This window comes from Cervus elaphus, chromosome 20 (genome assembly GCF_910594005.1).
Source record: "Cervus elaphus chromosome 20, mCerEla1.1, whole genome shotgun sequence".
In the NCBI taxonomy this organism is placed as follows: domain Eukaryota; kingdom Metazoa; phylum Chordata; class Mammalia; order Artiodactyla; family Cervidae; genus Cervus; species Cervus elaphus.
In genome coordinates, this window is record NC_057834.1 from 115,384,571 (window position 1) to 115,407,528 (window position 22,958).

A 22,958-nucleotide genomic window follows, 5' to 3' on the forward strand; every position below is an offset into this window, starting at 1 on the left:
AATTTTTTAAAATGGAGAAAATAATTAATTTTTTTTTAAAAATCTGTTTTCTAGGGTAATGTTTTCCTTCTGTTTCTTCCTTTTTTGGCTGAGGAGGGGACCTTGGGAGAGGGAGGAGATTGGACAAATGTTACTGGCATGAAATTCTGTTTTACCCTGTGTTAACTTTAGCATATCTGACCTACTTTTAAAGGATATAAAAACAAGCTGTACAGTAAAACTGGCATGGAATGTTACTTGAAGTATTTCTATGGGAAAACCATATAACACAGACATATTCATTCCTGATACACAAATAGATAAATCAATGTAATTAATTAATTAACCAAATGGACTGTATTCAATATTCTGTAGGCCACAATGGGAGTTTTGTGGTCTTGGTATATATCATTATTTACATTAGAATTGGCCATTACAGATTCTTATTTGCAAACTTGTTATTTTTTTCCATATAGACAACAATCTTAAAATTAATTTTTATTTGGAAAGATGAGACATTATCACAATAAATTCCTGTAAAATTCCTTTTAGGCTTTTGGATATATATTTGGATATGATTATCCACTGAGCCAAATGAGGCCACCTTTCTTCCAAATGGAATACACATTCGAGGACTCAACCATGAATCATGCAGTCCTGTAGTACATATTGGCTGGAAAAAAAAAAACCCATGTATAAGTGGACCTGTGCCCAGTTTAAACCTATGTAGTTCAAGGGTCAACTTTATTCAAGCCAACTGTGTTGCTTTATTTTTCTACTTGCTGTGCTGTGCTTAGCTGCTCAGTCGTTTCCGACTCTTTGAGACCCTGTGGACTGTCGTCTGCCAGGCTCCTCTGTCTATGGGATTCTCCAGGCAAGAATACTGGAGTAGGTTGCCATGCCCTCCTCCAGGGGATCGTCTCAACCCAGGGATTGAACCCAAGTTTCCCACATTGCTGGTGGATTCCTGTCTGAGCCATCAGAGAAGTCTCACATTTATGAGATAATTTTATTCACACTCTTTATACATTGTTTCAACAGATACCTGAGTATCTATTATGTGTTAAGTGATGGGGAGTGAAGTGTAAACAAAATAAAGTTCCTGATTGATGGAGAAAGCTACCTTATTAGATAAGATACTCAGAAAAACCTCTGATGAGACATCTGGGAAAAGATCTCAAATCGATGGATACAATGAAGACAGTTCCTCTCTGACCTAAGGATTTCTTTGTGGCTAAAACGATTTTTGAGCCACCTAATATGGTGTTTCAGATAACCTCTCTACTGAATAAACTGACTGAGACATAACAGTTTCAATCTATGTATAACGTCTTCATGGGAAAACTTACATTAAATCACAACTATCTATTCACATTAACAGAAAATGTTATTTTTATTCATCCTGTAGGATTACTCATAGGCATTTGTTTACAATGATAGCCAACATATGCAAGTAGGAGATTATGCCTTCAGGATGTTGACACAACCTTTTTAACAATTTGAAAAAACTGTTTAACAACTTAAAAAAAATCTGTGAAATAACCTCCCTAAGTATTCAGAACTAGCATCAGCTGAGGCTGTTTTTAGTCAATGGTTTCTGGGGTTCAAAAGAAAATAACAGAGAACACCCATAATGAGACTTTGTAAGGGCTCAAGTATAAATACGCTTTTCAAAGAGAAATTTTAGGGGCAAGTCTCAGATACATATACATTAGGCTCAAATACTGAAATATTTAATTCAAGGAAAAAGACATTTCATCACAATGTCTCTTAAAGATATGATTATGTTCCTTTAAATCAGCCCTATTCTTATAAACCCATTTTCTGACTAGTTATTATTGAGTTTCTGGTCAAAGGCAATTCAACTCAAGCCTATTTCTTTTGAGATTCAGAACGAATCTGTGATTAAAGATCTCAAAAAAAGATAAATTCTTATCAAATAATGAAAGTTATATTCTCTGACACAAGTAAAATGCCAGTAGTTCAAAGTTTCATGTTTTATAAATTCCCACATAAAATCAATAATGATTAATACTTCTAGCTCATCATCTAGATAATAACTAAGCATATGGATACTTATCAGAACTACATGCTTCAACCAAATATTTAGTTCATTTCACATGCAAAGAATATATTTTATTATCATCAAGTATGGTTTTTGGATCCAGATAACCTTGGATTCCTGTCAAAGTTACTTTTCTGCCACTAGAGTGACCATGTTGAAGAGATTTAACCTATGTGGATTACCCTAGCTTATACGGTTGCTGTTAAAACTTAAATGAGAAAGATGGTGAAACTTACAATGGCAGGAACTCACTAAACAGTGGCTTTTATAACTATCAATATTGCTTTTGAAGAGCTCTACCTATTACTTCAGCCCAATTAGCTGTTTCCTAAAAGTTTCAAGCTTGTCTATCTTACTGCCTTTGTTTTTACAATTCCCTCTACTTTCCCCTGCAGGTCCACTGGTTCAAAGTGTATTAATACCTTGTCAATGTAAAACTTTACCCAATCCTCCTCCTTGCCACCCAATATTGATAAGACACTGCCTTTAGCCTCATCTTAATTACATGTGTCTGTCTATAAGAGAATTAAGATTAAACAGAATACAGTGAAACTTCAGTTAACAAATACAGTCATTAAGCAAGAAGAGGCTGTCAATTCTAGCTTTCAAAGAGGAAGTGAGGTACAAAACTGCATTTCTTTACCACAGCATGAACGCTTTCCTTCAGTCCTATAAAACTTACATGACCCTTCTGTTATTAAAGATCATAAAAATGGCTGTTGCACCTCTGGTTTAGATATTCACCTATTAAAGATTTTATACCTAGTGGGCAATTTTTTTTTTTTTTTTTTCCTGAGCGCAAGCCATTTTATGGTTTGAGGGGCTTCAGGGAAGGTCAAAAAGCTGGGAGGACAATGAGATTCAATGTCCTTCTCCGAACCATCTGCCCAGCTTCTACTAGGATTACTGAACATATAAAAGTTCATTAAATAAATGTTAGCTACTATTATTGTGGCTCCACTATTATGTGACAGCATTCCAACATTTACTTTAAGAAATGGACTGAATTTTCAATTTTGTATTTCAACTATACCTCAATAAAGCTGAAAATGAAATAAAACAATTTTTTTTTTTAAAAAGAAGAAATGGACCAGACTATGACAGAAGGAAGTAAAACATTTCAAAAAAGAATCTTTAAGGACAACTTTCTCATTTCACAGGCCCAAGCTTGCCTACAGTTACATCTGATCTGGTAGACAGAATGCCCAAAGAACTATGGACAGAGATTCCTAACACTGTATAGGAAGCAGTAACCAAAACCATCCCAGAGAAAAAGAAATAAGAGAAGGCAAAGTGGTTGTTTGAGGAGGGTTTACAAAAAGCTGAGAAAAGAAGTGAAAGGCAAAGGAGAAAGGGAAAGATATATCCATCTGAATGCAGAGTTACAGAGAATAGCAAGGAAAGATAGAAGAAAGTCGTCTTAAGTGAACAAGGCAAAGAAACAGAGGAAAAAATAGAGTGAGAAAGACTGTAAGATCTCTTCAAGAAAACTGGAGATATCAAGGGAACATTTCATGCAAAGACAGGCACAATAAAGGACAGAAACAGCAAGGTCCTAAAAGCAGAAGAAATTACGAAGAGGTGGCAAGAATACACAGAAGAACTATCCAAAAAGGTTTTAATGACCTGGATAACCACAATGGTGTGGTCTCTCACCTAGAGCCAGACATCCTGAAGTGTGAAGTCAAGTGGGCCTTAGGAAACATTACTACAAGCAAAGCTAGTGGAGGTGATGTCATTCCAGCTGAGCTATTTTAAATCCTAAAAGAGGATGCTGTTAACGTGCTTCACTCAATATGTCAGCAAATTTGGAAAATTCAGCAGTGGTCACAGGACTGCAAAAGATCAGTTTTCATGCCAATCCTAAATAAAGAAGGACAATGCCAAAAATTGTTCAAACTACAATACAATTGTGCTCATTTCACATGCAAGCAAGGTAATGGTCAAAATCCCTCAAGCTAAGCTTCAATTATATGTGAACTGAGAACTTTCAGATGTACAAGCTGGATTTAGAAAAGGTAGAGAAACCAGGGATCAAATTGCCAACATCTGTTGGATTACAGAGAAAGCAAGGGAATTCCAGAAAAGCATCTACTTCCACTTCACTGATTATGCTAGAGCCTTTGGTGGTGTGGATCACAACAAACTGTGGAAAATTCTTAGAGATGGGAATACTAGACCACCTTATCTGTCTCCCAAGAAACCTGTATCCAGGTCAAGAAGCAACAGTTAGAATGGGACACAGAACAATGGACTGGTTCCAAATTGGGAAAGGAGTACGTTAAGGCTGTATTCTGTCACCCTGCTTATTTAATTTATATGCAGAGTACATCATATGAAATGCCAGGCTGGATGAAGCACAAGCTGGAATCAAGATTACTGGGAGAAATATCAATAACCTTAGATACGCAGACGATACCACTCCGACGACAGAAAGCGAAGAGGAACTAAACAGCCTCTTGCTAAGGGTGAAAGAGGAGAGTGAAAAAAGGCTGGCTTAAAGCTTAACATTCAAAAAACTAAGATCATAGCATCCAGTCACATCACTTCACGGCAAATAGACGGGGAAAATGTAGAAACAGTGACTGCAGTCATGAAATTAGAAGACACTTGCTACTTGGAAGAAAAGCTATGAAAAACTCAGCATATTAAAAAGCGGAGACATCACTTTGCCAAAAAAGGTCTGTATAGTCAAAGCAATGGTTTTTTCAGTAGTCATGTATGAATATGAGAGCTGGACCATTAAGAAGGCTGAGCATCACAGAACTGATACTTTCAAATTGTGCTGCTGGAGAAGACTCTTTGAGAGTCCCCTGCACAGCAAGGAGATGGAACCAGTCAATCCTAAAGGAAATTAACTCTGAATATTCATTGGAAGGACTGATGCTAAAGCTCCAATACTTTGGCCATCTGATGCAAAGAGCTAACTCACTGGCAAAGACCCTGCTGCTGGGAAAGATCGAGGTAAAAGAAAAGGGCAACAGAGGATGAGATGGTTAGACAGCATCACTGACTCAGTGGACATGAATCTGAGCCAACTCCCGGAAATAGTGAAGGACAGGGAAACCTGCCATGCTGCAGTTCATTGGGTCGCGGATTCGAACATGATGATACACGTTGGTGCAGGTCTTTTTTTCTTATCCTATTGAGCCTTTGGCAGGCTCTTTTAATCAGGTGTTGTGTCCTTCAGTTTTTGAAAATTTTTTTTAGGAAATTGATTTAAAAAATATATTTGACTGCATCAGGTGTTAGTTGTAGTAACAGCTGCCAAATAATTACTGACAATACTGGAATCAGAATTCCGGTCTCTCTTTTAAGCTGGTAATTCCCACTACATCATGCTTGGTTGCTGGACTGCAAGGAGATTTCTCTCAGTTAAATGATTTGGATTTTGTCTGTTTGCATTACACTGAAATGACATTTTAAGAAAGCCATCATTTTATAGAAAACAATAAAATCCTGTAAAGCAATTATCCTTCAATTTAAAAATAAATTTAAAAAAATGAGGAAGCTAAAGCCTAGAAAAACTTAATTCCAGTTCCAGGTCCAACAACTAGTTACTGGCAAAATCTAGTCTAGAAATACAATTATCATTTCTCTGTTTTTAACAAAGAGAAAAAGTATAGTACTAGTATTTATTTTTGATTTAGCAATGTCAACCAGGAAGTGAATAATAAAAGGAATATGGATTTGTGCAACTAAGCTCTAGGTTCGTTCATAAAACCTTTTCAGATTGTATTGGTTAAGGTGTACTCTATATTGACTATGATTTGGCCTCAGAGTAGGTAACTACTTTTTGTTTTGGATGTTAACTGTAGATGACTCATAATGTTAAAAGTACATCCAAATAAAATGTTTTTGATTAAGAATATCTGCTGATTATGATGGATGTCAACATGTTTTATTGTAAATTCATTTGAAAAAGTATGCAAATACTGTTTAAAAAAAAAAAAGCATGTTAGCTTTCTCCTGGCTTTGAAGCAAAAGAAATACACATAAGTTCCCCCAGCCCTCCCCAAAAACAACAAAAAAGTTATGTTTTTTAAGGTAGCTACTGAACTCTTAAAAATATATTTAAATGTTTTATTTTTTAAAAAGCCATCAAAGTAGGAATTTCTAAAAAAGTTATAAATTTTTTTCATCTGCAATAAAGGTTTTGTAATTTCAACAAGTTTCAGAATTTAGAATTTCAAAAAATATCAACTCTATCATGAAACTGTCTCATAAAATAGATTCTACTGCTGATAAAAAATAAAATAAAATCCTGCATCCCCACCCCCTTCCTATCTAGGGTACCTTTGCAGAATCCTAGGAATCAATGAAACAGTTTTTAAAATACTGCCATTTATGAATATGGGATTTTCAGTCTGAAAAATTTGAGTCTCTGATACTTTCTGCAGTGAATAAGTTATTTGAACCCTTTGCTTTCTCCCCATCATCAAATGCCTGTGGTTTGCACACTTTAGGCTAACTGCAATTGCCCCTGGCTTTGGTCTTAGCTTTCTGGCTTGTCTCTGAATACAAGCAACTCTTGGCCTCTGTTGTAATCCCTGCCAGCTAAGATTTTCAACCCCTGAATTATGACTTCTAATTTAGACTATTTTTCTTATTCTCAGTCCCAGATCAACTGACCGCCATCCACATCAAGATATGACTAATTTGAAAGTCAGTGGAACAAATAGTGTAAGACCGTGGTAGTATAAGACTCCTTAATCCTTGAACATACCTACTATTAGTACAAACAAAAAGACCTATACTACAAACCAAAACACCTTAACTGTCTCTTAAGCATGTGCTTATAAAAGGCTCAATTTCTTTGGTTCACATATGGGTACAGAGAACACAGAAAGCAGAACAGAAAAGGAAAGCTCTACTTTATGAAGAAGCATATTAATAGACACAAAACCAAAACTCCAATCTCTTATTCATGTTATGGATGTATTTTCTTTTTTGGTATTTTTGTTAAACCAAAGGAACCCTCTAGAAATTTTAAATGATTCACCATTCTAATTTCAGTTTACATGCAACTTTTCAGAAACCCTCTACAGAGAAGGAAATGACTAAGAACTCCTAATATTTTAAAGATGGCCTCTCTCTTCTTACCACACACACCTAGTTTTATTCCCATCATACTTACTAAAACTGACCTTAAGGATGAGTTATTAATTGTTAAGTAACTAGAGAGCCAATGGTATTTTCTAAGTGGCAAAAGAGAATATTGTTTCTCATGTCAGCTGGAAGACTAGAATGGAAGATTGGACAGGGATATAAAAACGGCAATTTTTAAAAGGCTGGATTCTGGGACATTCCCTAATTGATGGCTTACTGTGCCTAAACTCTTTGTGTGAACAATATGATTTATGCCGAACATGTTTTCCCTCTGGGAGTCTAGAATTTTGGTGTATGCTAGGCCGTGACTGTCTATTCAGTACTTTGGGCTTCCCTGGTAGTTAACACTTCACACATGTTGGCACAATTCTGTCTGACTCCACCAGGAGAAAACTCTTAGAAGCCTGTGCCTTTCCTATAGACATATGCGCCTTTTTTCATCAACTGACTTGTGTTCTCCTGCAATAACAAATCATAACTGTGATTACAATTGTATGCTAAGAACTATGAGTCCTCCAATGGAACTGAAGATCTAATGGTGAGAGTGACGGAAGGACCCCCTGGCAGCCCAGTGGTTAGGGCTCCGTGCTTCCCTGCAGGGGCACAGGCTTGGCACGCCCTGTCCCACTCCCCAAGGAGAGTGATGGGCAAGTGCCGCACTGACACTTCTGTCTTCCAATAGTTTACTTGGTGATGTTCTTAGGCATGCTTCTTTATGGACCTCCCTGGTGGTCCAGGGGTTAAGACTCTCATGCTTCCACTGCCGGGAGCATGTATTTGATCCCTGGTCGTGAGAACTAAGATCCTGCCTGTTTTGAGGAGCAGCCCCTCCCCGCAAGAAGAGAAATGCTCCTTTGTGAAAAACATGTTTTAACAATGACAGTTACATAGTACTTGCGTTTTATTCCTGTTTTTCAAAATAAGTTCAAAGGAACTAATATTCTGAAGTTATTATTAATCACAGAGAAAAACATCTGTGACATAGAAGTGTTACATGCTGAACTGCATCCCCCAAAATTCTTATGTTGAAATCCTAACCCCCAGAACCTCATGATATGATTGCATCTGGAGTCACAAATGTGACTTTTTGTCCTGGTCTGTTCTCCAGCCCTATACTCTTCCCTAATAACTATGTCCATGTTGACAGCTAAAACTACTACCTAGATATAAATGATTCACAAATTTATATTCCAGTCTAGATCTCACTTTTAAACTCCAGCCTATACTTTGACAGTTCTAATTCGATGTCCAAAAATGAACTGCCCTCCAAAACCTGTTCCTCTTCCCTATCTCAGTTAATGACATGACTACCTTTCTAGTTCTGGAAGACAGAAACATCCTTGGCACCTTCCCCTCCCTTAACTACTGAAATGCTGATGGAAGTCTCTTGATTTCTTTCCATGTCTACTGCCAAAACTTCAGTCTAAGTTCCCATTTCTTTCCTGATATACAACATTAGCTAGCAACACCTCAATTTGTTTTCTACCTAGAAGTTAGAGCTATCTTCAAAAACAAATCCAACGCTATGCTCTCCTCAACATACCTTAAGACTCCCTTCAATAGTTTCCCACTGCTCTTAGGATGAAGTCCAAAGTCCTTAACAAGACCACCAACGCCTTGCATAAGTCTACCCATCACTCATCTTCTCCTTCTTCATCTAACAACTCACTCACTGCTTTCTAGTCTTACTGGCCTTCTTTCAGATCCTTTAAAGAAGCATGATCTCTTCTATGTGAAGTCAGAGTACCTGTTGTATTTGCATAAAACACTCTCTTCCACCATTACTCTTGCTTGGTGGTGGTTTAGTCACCAAGTTGTGTCTGACCCTCAAGACCTCATGGATTACAGCTCACCAGGCTCCTCTGTCCATGAGATTTTCCAGGCAAGAAGACTGGAGTGGGTTGCCATTTCCTTCTCCAGGGGTTCTTTCTGACCCAGGGATCAAACCCTGGTCTCCTGCATTGCAGGCAGATTCTTTGCTGACTGAGCTACCAGGGAAGCTGACTCTTGCTTAGATACTTCTTTTTTCTTCCTTCAGAGCTCAGGTTAACTTCCATTTTTTCAGATATTTTCCCTAACCATTCTTTTCTATTATAGGCTCTTATTTTTTTTTTAATTAAAAATTGTTCTTTTTTTTTTCATTTATTTTTATTAGTTGGAGGCTAATTACTTTACAATATTGTAGTGCGTTTTGTCATACATTGACATGAATCAGCCATGGAGTTACATGTATTCCCCATCCCGATCCCCCCTCCCACCTCCCTCTCCACCCGATTCCTCTGGGTCTTCTCAGTGCACCAGGCCCGAGCACTTGTCTCATGCATCCAACCTGGGCTGGTGATCTGTTTCACCATAGATAATATACATGTTTCGATGCTGTTCTCTCGAAACATCCCACCCTCGCCTTCTCCCACAGAGTCCAAAAGTCTGTTCTGTACATCTGTGTCTTTCTTTTTTTTCCCCTTTATTTATTTATTTATTTTTCAGTGGGTTTTGTCATACATTGATATGAATCAGCCATAGATTTACACGTATTCCCCATCCCAATCCCCCCTCCCACCTCCCTCTCCACCCGATTCCTCTGGGTCTTCCCAGTGCACCAGGCCCGAGCACTTGTCTCATGCATCCCACCTGGGCTGGTGATCTGTTTCACCATAGATAATATACATGCTGTTCTTTTGAAACATCCCACCCTCACCTTCTCCCACAGAGTTCAAAAGTCTGTTCTGTACTTCTGTGTCTCTTTTTCTGTTTTGCATATAGGGTTGTCGTTACCATCTTTCTAAATTCCATATATACGTGTTAGTATGCTTTAATGTTCTTTATCTTTCTGGCTTACTTCACTCTGTATAATGGGCTCCAGTTTCATCCATCTCATTCGAATTGATTCAAATGAATTCTTTTTAATGGCTGAGTAATATTCCATGGTGTATATGTACCACAGTTTCCTTATCCATTTGTCTGCTGATGGGCATCTAGGTTGCTTCCATATCCTGGTTATTATAAACAGTGCTGCGATGAACACTGGGGTACACGTGTCTCTTTCAGATCTGGTTTCCTCAGTGTGTATGCCCAGAAGTGGGATTGCTGGGTCATATGGCAGTTCTATTTCCAGTTTTTTAAGAAATCTCCACACTGTTCTCCATAGTGGCTGTACTAGTTTGCATTCCCAACAGTGTAAGAGGGTTCCCTTTTCTCCACACCCTCTCCAGCATTTATTGCTTGTAGACTTTTGGATAGCAGCCATCCTGACTGGCGTGTAATGGTACCTCATTGTGGTTTTGATTTGCATTTCTCTGATAATGAGTGATGTTGAGCATCTTTTCATGTGTTTGTTAGCCATCTGTATGTCTTCGTTGGAGAAATGTCTGTTTAGTTCTTTGGCCCATTTTTTGATTGGGTCATTTATTTTTCTGGAATTGAGCTGCAGGAGTTGCTTGTATATTTTTGAGATTAATCCTTTGTCTGTTGCTTCATTTGCTATTATTTTCTCCCAATCTTAGGGCTGTCTTTTCACCTTGCTTATAGTTTCCTTTGTTGTGCAAAAGCTTTTAAGTTTTATTAGGTCCCATTTATTTATTATTGCTTTTATTTCCAATATTCTGGGAGGTGGGTCATAGAGGATCCTGCTGTGATTCATGTCGGGGAGTGTTTTGCCTATGTTCTCCTCTAGGAGTTTTATAGTTTCTGGTCTTACATTTAGATCTTTAATCCATTTTGAGTTTATTTTTGTGTATGGTGTTAGAGAGTGTTCTAGTTTCATTCTTTTACAAGTGGTTGACCAGTTTTCCCAGCACCACTTGTTAAAGAGGTTGTCTTTTTTCCATTGTATATCCTTGCCTCCTTTGTCGAAGATAAGGTGTTCATAGGTCCGTGGATTTATCTCTGGGCTTTCTATTCTGTTCCATTGATCTATATTTCTGTCTTTGTGCCAGTACCATACTGTCTTGATGACTGTGGCTTTGTAGTATAGTCTGAAGTCAGGCAGGTTGATTCCTCCAGTTCCATTCTTCTTTCTCAAGATTACTTTGGCTATTCGAGGTTTTTTGTATTTCCATACAAATTGTGAAATTATTTGTTCTAGTTCTGTGAAAAATACCATTGGTAGCTTAATAGTATTATAGGTTCTTATACACCAAGTAACTTCCCTTCACAGCATTTGTCATAGTTGTAATTTTATATTTAGTTATACGTTAACTTGAATGTTGTCTTTCCCACCAGACTGTAAGATCCATGTTAAGAACTGTGTCTGCTTTTGCTCCTCACTGGATGGATAGATGAATAAATGACCTACTAAAAATGTTACCTACTAATAGCTAAAAATAGTCAACCATTAACTGACTGCAGTGTTCCTTCACATTTTAGTTTTTTCCTTTAGATTTTTAGGAACCCGTAGTCAAAGGTCAAATAATTATTAGAGTTAGTATACATATGCTATAATCCTGGGATTACAGAGCTGCTTTGGCTTTACTAAGTATATTCTTTAAAAATGACTAATAATAATATGTCCACCACTTCCCTTCCAAAAGTGAGCCCTAAATATGATTTCAAAAATCCGTGGAAAATGTTTACAAATTAATCACTGACAATGTGAGTCACTCAGTGTGTCTGTCTCTTTGTGACCCTTTGGACTGTAGCCCACCACATTCCTCTGTCTATGGGATTCTCCAAGTAAGAATATTGGAGTGAGTTGCGATTTCCTTCTCCAGGGGCTCTTCCCACTTAAAATGTACAAGGGTACTTAGTACAAAATGAATGGATTTATGAAAATCTAAATCACCAATGTAGTAAACTGCTAATTGATATAGATGCTGGGAACCTTTGAGGGTGGTTCACTTGACTGTCCTCACCTCTCTATGAAAATGATTCAAGTAGTATTTTATGCCTGGGCTGAAAAGGTGATTATCTGACTAATGTATTCCCTCATCACTTCATAAGCTTAACAAAGGCAGAGATTATATCCATTTTGCTCACCAATATATACTGTTCACCTAGCACAGTGTATCACTCACATAGTAGAGATTCAAACATTACTGGATAATTGAATGATTTAAATGAAAGCACTCATGTTCCTGAAATCCATGTTATATATTCACATCAGGATTTTGTAAACATGTTATGAAAATTTTTCTAAGGATCTGGATTATGCCACAATAAAACCAAAAAGGAAAACTTAATATAAATTATAACCAACATTCCTTCTCCAAGAGATGATCTGGTTTGTTGCCTCTGATACTTTTACCTATCTTTTTGTCCCACTGAAACTTCAATTTAAAATTTATCCAAAATGAAACTAATGATCTCCTACCCCCATAATTTTTCTTAAACTCAGAATTTCTATGTCCACTATCTAGGTTAATGATAGAGAAGTACAGTGGAAGGAACAGATATATCATAGAATTTCAGCCTCTGGCACTTATTAGGTATGTGACCATAGGCAAGTTACTTAATACCTCTAAGTCTAAGGTTTCTCATCAGAAAAATGAATAGAATACCCATCTTAAAAGAGTGCTATAAGGAATAACTAAGAAAATGTACGAACCACAGTTTAGTCGCTCAGTTGTGTCCGACTCTCTGCGACCCCCATGAATCGCAGCACTCCAGGCCTCCCTGTCCACCACCAATTCCCAGAGTCCACTCAAACTCATGTCCATCAAGTTGGCAATGCCATCCAGCCATCTCATCCTCTGTCATCCCCTTCTCCTCCTGTCCCCAATCCCTCCCAGCATCAGGGTCTTTTCCAATAAGTCAACTCTTCGCATGAGGTGGCCAAAGAATTGGAGTTTCAGCTTCAGCATCAGTCCTTCCACTGAACACCCAGGACTGATTTCTTTTAGGATGGACTGGTTAGATCTCCGTGCAGTCCAAGGGACTCTCAAGAGTCCTCTCCAACACCCCAGTTCAAAAGCATCAATTTTTCGGCGCTCAGCCCTCTTCACAGTCCAACTCTCACATCCATACATGACCACTGGAAAAACCATAGCCTTGACTAGACGGACCTTTGTTGGCAAAGCAATGTCTCTGCTTTTTAATATACTATCTAGGGGCTCAAATAGCTGGGCCTTCCTATACTGACATCAAGAGTCATCCAAGGTAGACATCTCTTCCCCCCGCCTTTACTTTGGCCCTATCATATACTTAAAATGTCTTTTGTGCTGTACTAAATCGCCTCAGTTGTGTCTGACTCTGTGACCCCATGGACTGTAGCCCACCAGGCTCCTCTGTTCATGGGATTCTCCAGGCAAAAATATTGGAGAGGATTGCCAAGCCTTCCTCCAAGCGATCTTCCAGACTGGTGGATCAAACCCATGTTTCTTGTGGCTCCTGCACTGCAGGCGGATTCTTTACCACAGAGACACCAGGGAAGCCCAGTGGCTCAGTGGTAAATGTCTTATAATCTTTATCTAACTACCATTTCCTCAATGCCAATAGGAGACATACAAGTACTTGCCCTGTGAGTTTAAATCTTGTGAAAGAGGGAATTCACTGTAAGAGAAGCAAATGTATTCAAATAAATTTAAATATTTTTTGCCTCCTTAATGCTTTCAGTTCAGTTCAGTCGCTTGTCATGTCCAACTATTTGCGACCCCCTTGGACTGCAGCATGCCAGGCTTCCCTGTCCATCACCAATTCCCGGAGCTTGCTCAAACTCATGTCCATTGAGTTAGTGATGCCATCCAACCATCTTATCCTCTGTCGTCCCCTTCTCCTCCTGCCTCAATCCTTCCCAGCATCAGTGTCTTTTCAAATGAGTCAATTCCTTACATCAGGTGGCCAAAGCACTGGAGTTTCAGCTTCAGTATCAGTCCTTCCAATGAATATTCAGGACTGATTGCCTTTAGGATTGACTGGTTTGATCTCCTTGCAATGAGGGACTCTCAAGAGTCCTCTCTACACCACAGTTCAGAAGCTTTTCTTTGGTTTTCATCAGTTTGGTTGCATCAATTCTTCTGCATTCAGCTTTCTTTATAGTCCAACTCTCACATCCATAAACGACTACTGGAAAAACCACAGCTTTGACTAGACAGACCTTTGTCGCCATAGTAATGTCTCTGCTGACAAGACGTGGTCCACTGGAGAAGGGAATGGCAAAGCACTTAAGTATTCTTGCCTTGAGAAACCCATAAACAGTAATAAAAGACAAAAAGATGACACTGAAAGATGAACTCCACAGGTTGGTAGGTGCCCAATATGCTTCTGGAGAAGGGTGGAGAAATAACTCCAGAAAGAATGAAGAGACAGAGCCAAAGCGAAAACAGCACCCAGTTTTGGATGTGACTGGTGATGGAAGCCCGATGCTGTAAAGAACAATATTGTACAGGTGCCTGGAATGTTAGGTCCATGAATCAACATAAATTGGAAGTGGTCAAAAAGGAGATGGCAAGAGTGAACACTGACATTTTAATAATCAGTGAAGTGAAATGGACTGGAATGGGAGAATTTAATTCAGATGACCATTATATCTACTACTGTGAAGAATCCCTTAGCAGAAGTGGAGGAGCCTTCATAGTCAACAAAAATGCAGTACTTGGGCGCAATCTCAAAAACAACAGAATGATTTCTGTTCATTAATGCTTTAATTCTCCACATAAGTCTTCATGCAAAAACCAAACAAAAAATCCCACACAAAAACAACAAAAAGCCAAAAAGAATCCAAGCAAAAGTATTTGCCTTAAAGAAAGGGAGTAATTTAAATTAAAAATGTGTTCGGGAAAGAAATGCAGCATCATGGAAAGGGGTAGAATAGAAAAAGAACAAAGGATTACAAGATGTGCTGAGGCAGGGCAAACAGAAAAGACAGGGTCAGTCACACAAAAAAGCAAGGTCTGACTTTCTGATGAGGAAAACCTCTGAAGTGTTCCAGTTGTTTGTTAATAAATAATGAAGCTATCTATAAAATTATGAAAGTTGTGAAAAATAAAATAGGCTCTAATTTCAGGGAGTTTAAAAGTCAAGAAAGACAGAAACAGATCAAAGTCTAAATACGTCTATCTGAAAGGCACTATATTAAAAACTGGACCCAGTTTAGGGAATTATGATATAATTTCAGAAACTAAATAAAACAATGCAGTGGGGAAGTGCCTAAATAATGTGCTGAGGCTGGAAATAGTACAAGTCTGGTCTGTGGTAAAGGAAAAATAAAGTCACTGCTAAAGAATGCAGCTTGTCACCAAAATCTGTATCCTTTCCTCCAGAAGAGTTAGTTCTTCTGATTTTCTCCTCACAGCCGTACAAGCTGCTGCTGGCACCACCCCCTCCCCAGCTGCAGTCTCCTACTGGGAATGTTTTTCTGCATTTTGCCAGACTGAAACAAGGCCATAAAATGGAGGATTTGGAATAAATTATCTCAATGCATATTCTAACTCTGATGTTCAATGACTCCTGACCAAAAAAACTCAAACCAAACAAACGAAACCCCAAAGACTAGCATTAATGCAATTCCTGAACCATAAAGGATAGCAATTATACATTGAGGGGAAAAAAAAACCAGCATCCCATCAATGACACTGACAAATTATATGTTTTGTTTACGCAAAAGTATACAAACCAAAGTGATCTACATGGAAAAGGAGCACGGCTTCCAGGGAGGCAGTTTGCATTTGTTTGCTTGTTTTTTATAGAAATGAAAAAGTTGGCTTATTTCGTTCACTATATAAATATTCACTGAGCACAGTATCCTAATTGGTAGACGGCTGGTAGGCATTATTACTACAGGCACTCAGCAATAGCAAGTCATTAGATAAATCCATCTAAAGCTCAAGACAACTGAAATCAAGGTCACATTTGGAGACTAGGCACAAATTACAATATTTCTTAAATACTCAACCACATTTCAGATGCTATTTTAGGCAAAGGAGATATAGTGGTGACAAAGATAGATGAGGCCTGTCCTTATAAAGCTCAAATCCCCTATAAGTAAGGGGATACAGAAATAGCAAACAAGATGATTACCACACCAATGGCTCCTATCTCTAAATTGTCCATGACCTGGCAATTCTTGGGACAGGCATACATTTCACTGGACCCACAGGCTAGTCAACATTTGATGAGTTGCACATACTGACTAGTGAAGAGAGGATGAACCAAGAGACTGTCTTCTCTTAGAACTGGAACACTGAATTAATTGACCTGAAAGGTACTGAGTAGCAAATAAGAGATTTGTAAACTGAGGTTTTGAGGAAACTGATGGTATTAAAGACAGATTAGAAATGCTGAGTAAAGCAGATATTAGGAAAGCCCACAAATGAAAAACCTTGAAGCCCTGGGTAAAAGAACTGGAAGACACTGGCTGCCTTGGTTCCCTTAGTTTTCTGATTCTAACCCATGTGTATATCATTAAAATAAAGCACCTTTCCTCTGAGTTAATTTTTGTCTAAAGTAAAGAGTCTTGTAAGCACCACCACGGTTTTCTTTGCTAAATGAGACCTAAATTAGCCTACCTTTTCCTTTTCACCAAGCAAACTGGTTTCCAGAGGGAAAATGGTACCAAATGACTGACGAAGAATTGCTTACCAGTGGAGCTGATTTCCAGGGTAGTTGTAGGCGAAGAGATATTCCTTTGACTTACTGCATAATTATTGCTGGAACCACTTCTTTGCTACAGGCAAAAAATTACTGGAATTTTTCTCATTTAAGCATCCTACCAGCTTAAAGAATATACATTTCAATAATTATCTTTCATCCTTAAACATAAGATGCAAATGTATGACTACCTGAAAGCTAACAGTAATAAGCCCTAGAGTTCTCTGCAAAACCAGAGCTAGAATATACACAGCCTTTAAAGAGTTAAAAGATGAAAGCTTAAAAAAGGTATTAATTCCAAAAAGAATGTTTGTAGCAGCCAAGGGTTGGCTTTGGATTCTCAGGAAGTCTGTTATTGCATTTACTGCACTAAGTTCTCTAACAGATACCTTCCCCCCCTCTTTTTTAAAAGTTAATTTTTGAAGGACCAGGGCTAACATCACCAAAAAAAACTAATTCCCTCTAAAAACCGGTGTACTTCATTTGTAAGAATTCTACAAAACTCTTTAGGAGGCAACTTTTTGGATTCTAACAGCTTTTTCCATTGCTGTTGAAGCATAGTTGATTCACAGTATTATACTAGGTTCAGGTATACAGCAGAGTCATTCAATATTTTTATAAACTACACTCCATTTAAACCTACCACAACAATGCCTAGGTTTCCCTGTGCTGTACAATATATCCTTGTTTATCTATTTTATACACAGTAGTTCTTTGGTGACCTACAACTTAGCATATTTTATCCATGTTGTAGCATGTATCAAATTCTCACTCCTTTTTATTGCTGAATAATACTGCATTGCATGTATGTACCACACTTTGCTTAGCCATTCATTAGCTGATGGACATTTGGGTTATTTCCACTCCTTAGCTATTATGAATACACTGCTATGAGCATTTGTGTACAAGCTTCTGTATGGGGATGTTTTCATTTATCTTGGGTATACACTTAGGAGCAGAATTGCTGGGTCATATGATAATTAAGTTTAATCTTTTGAACAACTGCCAAACTGTTTTCCAAAGCACTTGCACCATTTTACGTTTCCACCAGAACTGTATGAGGGTTATTTCCTATTTCATCACATCACTGCCAAATCTTATTTTCTTTTCTGTTTTGTTTGTATATGGTGATCCTTTCTTAAGACACAGATATCTTGGATCTCAATGTTGTGACTGTATTAAATAAATACTGAGATGCTAATACTTTTCTACTACACTGCTCAGATTATGCCAAATATTAGCACCTACAAGTCTTAAACTAGAAAATGAGGTTGAATCTTTAGATTCTTCAAGCTGAATTCCAGGGATCAGGTCATCAGGAAATTTCTAACCAGTAAGCAGAATACAGAATACAGAGTTCTTAAGTCCTTTTGCTAATGAACCTCAAAAGCAAAAAAAAAAAAAGCTTCCTAATACAAATATAAGTAAAATAAAAATTAAGATTACTAGAGAGTTACTAATCTTAGTATCCAAATGTAAAAGTTGCCCTAAGCAAGGCTATTTACAAGCCAGCTATTTACAAGTTATTTTCAAACTGAAACTGTCAGCACACTACTTTTTCATAAAAGCTCCCTGGTACAATTTCTACATGAGAAACACATCTCACCATCTCCTCCACTCCTACCACCATCAGGAATCAAGAAACTTATCCTACAATATCAAGAAACACCCTGAATGTACAGGAGCATAATATAGACTTAATGGGTTTATAGATTTAATGGCTCTTAAAAATTGGAACTTTCAAGACTGCAGCAACATGAGAAAATATGTAAATGGCATTAAGTAAAAACTAAAAGTATGCAAAAATATGAGGGTAATACTATATTTAAAAATATTTACACTTGGGAAAAATCATAAAACTCTGTACCCTTTAGGTAGTTACCACCCATTCCTCCTCCTCCCCAGACTGTTTCTATGGATTTACCTATTCTAGACATTTCATATAAATGGAGCCACATCTATGTGGGAAAAATCATAAAACTCTGTACCCTTTAGGTAGTTACCACCCATTCCTCCTCCTCCCCAGCCTGTTTCTATGGATTTACCTATTCTAGACATTTCATATAAATGGAGCCACATCTATGTGTATGGTGTCTAGCTTCTTTTTTTTTTTTTTTGGTGTCTAGCTTCTGCCACTGAACATTATATATTTGAGCTTCATCCATGTTGTGGCATGTTATCAACTCCATTTTTAAGATATAGTGAATCAGTCATATAAAATTATTTTGAGACTTTCTTGTATATAGGATACTATTAGTTAAATAATATTTTGTTTCAACAATGTTATTTTGGAGTGCAAATGTATACAAATCAGTGGAAATTTTTGTTTATACTTAAAACTGTAAAACTACAAAAAAAGAATACATTTCAAAATATCTTTTAAAAGTATATAAAACCACTTCTAGTTTAGAATTATGTAATGAAATCCAACAAGACATACTGTGTACCACAAATCAGGAAAATGTGGCTCAGGGTGGTGTTACAAAATAGCTGTGTGACCCTGTCACACCCATTAATATTTCCAAGAGTATAGGACATCAAATGTTCTGAAATTTTTGTTCTTTATATTAAATAGCAGGCACGGAGGAACCACTGTTAACAGGAGACCTGGCAGCAGCAGACAAGGTATACTGAAGAAAGCAATGCAAGAAAGTAAGAACAGAAGTTTGAGATGATAGACCAGAGATTGTTAATTGAGACCTGGGCTGAAGTGGGTACATAAATTCTTTCAAATTGCATACCAAATTCTGTGCACCTGCCCAGGAAGAGGATTTATGGATTTCAGCTTCTCAAGAGTTATGAAATAATGAAAGGGTTAAGAGACACTTGTGTGAAATTGGATGGTTGCCAGGGAAACACAAAAACCAGTTGAAGGAATATAAGTTAAAAATTCAAAGAGAGGAAATCTTGGCTGTTGATAACCTGAACATCCAGTCCTTCAACAAGCCCTCTCACAACTATAACCAAAGTTAGCTGTCCCACTGCAAGTCTTCCCTAGCACCTGCCACCCACGACTTTGTACTGTTTCAAGTCTGATCTTATCCTTGGTCCGTGGTACCTAATAGTAAGAGTGACTTCCTAGACCCACCCAAAGTTATCTGAAAAAATTATAACCACTTGCAAGTACCTTAAATCACTGCAAACAAATTTATAATTTGGGCTTAATCAGTTTTTCTATTTTAGCTTAAAATTATACATTCTATAACTGAAAAACAGTAGAAAATGGAAATTTTTGGAAATTAAGCAGTAATGTCTTTTCATAGGGCTTCTGAACCTGAAACACAGTCTTTGCCCTAAAAAGGGATCCTTGACCTTCAGACAAGCTAGATCCATTTAACCTTGAATGGAGGGTCCTGATTTAGGCTACCCAAAAATAGTCTTAATTTTTCTCCATCAAAAGGGGATTTCTAAAAGTGACTTCTGACAGACAAACATGTAGTTTAATTAAGAGTTTTCCTGGTATTGACTCCAACTTTGGTCCAGTGACTCCCTTACCTCCATCTGGTTTATTGACCTGGCCAGATTTCCCTAGGTGAGGCATTTAAATTCCTGCTTATTTGACCAAGTAACTCCCCACACATCAGCTCATTTAACCTAAATATTAAAGTTCAATCTGCTGGTCCAAAAATGGACCACCTAGTTCTCTGTACTCAGATCATTTGGACCACTTAACTTCTACAGTCAAACTTACAGTCCTGCCCATTTGTGCACCTATCTCCAGTTAGTCTTTTTGACTTGTTAAAACAGAGGTATTATCCAAAGAATAGTACTGACCCAAATGTCCACCAAATACAGAACTGGTTAAATAAATAACAGTATACACAACAATACTATGCAGCCCTAAAGAATGAAGCTTTTATGTACAGATAGGGAAAGAGCTTTAAGATATAGTGGAAGAAAAAGCAACGTGCAAAATTGTGTGTACAGTGGGCTACATTTTGTGTAAAGGGATGAGGTAGGACTACTAGTATTTGTTTGCATGTGTATAAAACTTCTTGAAGGATATAAAAAAATATTAACATTAGTTGCCTAGTGGATGTGGAACTGAGTGGCTGAAGAAAAGTAAGATTTCTCACCTGTACTTCTGTCCATGTGAATTTGACCACATAAGTGTATTATTTAATATTATTAAAAACTAAAGATTGTTTTCTTTTGTATAGGCCAATCCCACTTCCTCTGTTTGGATTCCATCTGCTTCCACTTTCTCAGAAACTTTATACTACATCTTTCTCATTAAAATCTATCCACCTTCCATTCCACATCCCATTATTGCCTATTCCTATACCACCCTCTTCCTTCAGAGCTGATCTCCTCCCAAAATATGTTCTTGATATTTCTATTCTTGGGAAAAATTCTTACCATATAATCCATTACTGAGTTCTGCTGTTTATTTCTCTCAAATAATAAGAGAATTCATCTATAACTCTTCTTCTCTACTGACAACACCCCATGTAACAATATCTGCTAATGCAGTGGCTTCCTAAATAGAATATATAATTTGTTCTCAGAGATCTCCGTCAAAACTTTAATTTACATAATACTTCTCCAACCCTACCTAAAATCCTTTCACTGGCTGCTGCTGCTAAGTCACTTCAGTCGTGTCCAACTCTGTGTGACCCCATAGACAGGGGCCCACCAGGCTCCCCTGTCCCTGGGATTCTCCAGGCAAGAACACTGGAGTGGGTTGCCATTTCCTTCTCCAATGCATGACAGTGAAAAGTGAAAGTGAAGTCGCTCAGTCGTGTCTGACTTTTAGCGACCCCATGGACTGCAGCCTACCAGGCTCCTCCGTCCATGGGATTTTCCAGGCAAGAGTATACTGGAGTGGGTTGTCATTGCCTTCTCCCTTCACTGGCTATCTTTCCCCTTTTCTAGGATAAAATTCAGAATCTTTAATAAAGATAATAAATGTAAAGGACGTGGCACAAGCATCTTAATGACAACTCCCAGGTCACAAACATGTACCCTCTTCTCTAAAATGTTCTTTTTAGAGAGACAACTTTGTTCCTAAGAGATTCTGTTTGAAATGACAGACACAAAAAAGTATTTTAAAGGTATTTCGTAATCTTATCTTTGTGGTGCTATATCTTGGAGTCTTTCTGGGCTACAGGTCATAACCATTGTGGGTTGTGAGATCAGTTTTAGAGGGTCAAAGTTAGGACTTTTCAGGAAAAGAAACAATATACAGAATACATAATGGTAAGCATCAATACTGTTTATGAAACTTGTTTCCATTTTTATAAACTGAAATCTGGTATAAAATGTATTTTTTTCTATCATGAGTTGTCAAAAAAAAATCTGAACGCCACAGTCTAAGCAATTTGAAACTATGATGCTACTGTATTGCTATGATACAATTTTTTCATCTATGACTGAGAAATTATATCTCAAGTTTAATTTTCAATAGATTTCAGAATTTCAGTCATTTAAAAATGGCTCCATTTCATGTTACCCAATCTTAAATGAGGTCTTAAATGACAATTTACTTAACAGTGTTGCAACAGCAAAATTTAACTGAATACCTATATCACACAACTATCAGAACTCTGTGGTTCAAACCCCCAAGGCTTTGCCGCTTCTGGCAGCAGAGATATGAGCTCATGATCTGCAACTCAGAGACTGCCTCTCAGGGATTCTTAACCTTCTCTGTGGCATGGAAACCTTTACCAAACTGATGAAAAGTCATGGTTCCCTTCTCAGACACTGCTTTTGAATGGATATGTAAGATTACCAAGGAAATTAGTTATACTGAAATGCAGTTCTATTCTTGACCCCAAAGGGATCTGTGGATTTAAAGGTCAGTATTTATCAAGCTAAACAATTACAGTGAGTTTAAGAATTTATACATAAGGAGTCTTGGGTAACTAAAGTACATTTTAAGAAACACAAAGCATTTTGAGAAACAATATCTAGGGACAAGAGAAAATTCCAGATAATGAAACAGTGAGGAATGGGAGGTATATTTGAAAAATGAAATACTGATAAGCTTACCTCAATATTAAAGGTTTCTTCCCTTTCTCTATTTCTCTACTCTCACATGTATATGGACTTCCTGCTAAAATCAACTTAAGCAAACTTGTGCCAAGGAAACTAAATTTTTGACCCCTCCCCACAAAAATTATAAAATGCAGCTACAAGAATTAAAAGCAGAATAGATTTCACCCAGTAACACAAATATTCCCGCATAATTGAAGACTCTGGGCATCATTCTATTCCTTAGAGAGTATCATAAACTCATCTTTCTAATAATTTTGAATCAGTAAAATGAGATGAAAATCTGCTC

The 22,958-nt window shown here is 37.5% G+C and overlaps 1 protein-coding gene across 1 annotated transcript in view; it reads right to left on the minus strand.

The window, feature by feature from the left end:
- The window catches only part of RNF11 (ring finger protein 11), a 42,342-nt gene that overhangs the window by 3,433 nt on the left and 15,951 nt on the right, over positions 1–22,958 (minus strand). The window lies entirely within an intron of this gene.